The following is a 1,583-nucleotide window of genomic DNA, read 5'->3' on the forward strand; positions in this document are numbered from 1 at the left end:
CAAGAGAATGAGATGACAAGCCATATGGGAGAAAATATTTGCAAAAGACAAGTTTGATAATGGACTGTTATCCAAAATATACAAAGAACTCTTTAAACAATGAGAAAACAATCTTATTAAAAAGATGGGCCAAAGATCTTAACAGACATCTTATCAAAGATTATATACAAATTTCAAATAAGCATGTGAAAAGATGTTCAATATCATATATCACTAGGGAACTGAAAATCAATACAACAACAAGATACCACTACTTACCTATTAGAATGACCAAAATCCAAAACACTGACAATAACAAACGTTAACAAGGATGTGGAGACATTGGAATTCTCAACCATTGCTCTTGAAAATACAAAATGTTACAGTCAATTTTACAGACGGTTTGGCAGTTTCTTATAAAACTAAACATATCTTTACCAGATGATCCAAAAATCTTGTTCCTAGGTAATTACCCAAATGAATTGAAAATTTAATGTCCACATAAAAACTGCATGTGAATGTTTACAGCGGGTTTATTCATAATTGCCAAAACTTGGAAGCAATCAAGATGTCCTTCAGAAAGTGAAAATATTCTGGTACATCCAGACAATGCACTATTATTCAGTGATAAAAGAAAATGAACTATCAAGCTATGGAGAGACATGGAAGAACCTTAAATGCATACTACTGAATGAAAGAAGCCAATCTGTATAGTCTACATGTTGTATGATTCCAACTATATGACATTCTGGAAAATGCAAAACCATGACAACGGTAAAAAAAAAAAAAATCCATGGTTGCTAGGGTTGTAGGGGGAGTGAGGGATGAGTAGGCAGAGCACAGAGGATTTGGGGGATAGTGATACTGTTCTGTGTGATATTACAATGGTGGATACATGTAATTACACATTTGTCAAAATCCATAGAATGTACAACACCAGGAGTGAGTCATAACATAAACTATTGCCTCCAGGTAATGATGTATCAACATAGGTTCATCGATTATAGCCAATGTAACACTGTGGAGTGAAATGTTAATAGTTGGGGAGGTTGTATGTGTGGTATATGGAAATTCTCTATACTGTCTCCTCAGTTTTACTGTGAATCTAAAACTACTTTGAAAAAAAATAGCTTATTTACAACAAAACAAAATTATAAACGTAGAGATATTATTGAAATGTTCGCTCTCTGAGATCACAAATTGATTTGCGCCAAAGAAGATAATAAGATGAATTTATGGGTTGTAGAAAATAAGGTACTACATGGTTTACCAAAAGACAGACTTGATTCTAATGAGTAATAATGGATGTATGAATGAACCCTCCTTTTAATCAAGGCATTTCAAGGGAGTAAAGGTACAGGTGTGTCATGCTCTTAGAATTAGATGTTGCCACCATTATATTCATCACTGAATCTTTTAATTTCCCTCTAAGGTTTAGCAATACAATGGTCTTTTCTCCTGGAGACTGGACCAATTAAAGACTTATAAATTAGAAATAATAGGAAGGAATTTCATTTTATATAAGAATATCTATTATTTGTCCAGGTAATGCTAAGAATTTCATGTCCTTATTCAATGAATAGTTTCTTAATAAAACAACATCA

Source organism: Propithecus coquereli, unplaced genomic scaffold, assembly GCF_000956105.1.
Source record: "Propithecus coquereli isolate 6110/MARCELLA unplaced genomic scaffold, Pcoq_1.0 Scaffold214, whole genome shotgun sequence".
In the NCBI taxonomy this organism is placed as follows: Eukaryota; Metazoa; Chordata; class Mammalia; order Primates; family Indriidae; genus Propithecus; species Propithecus coquereli.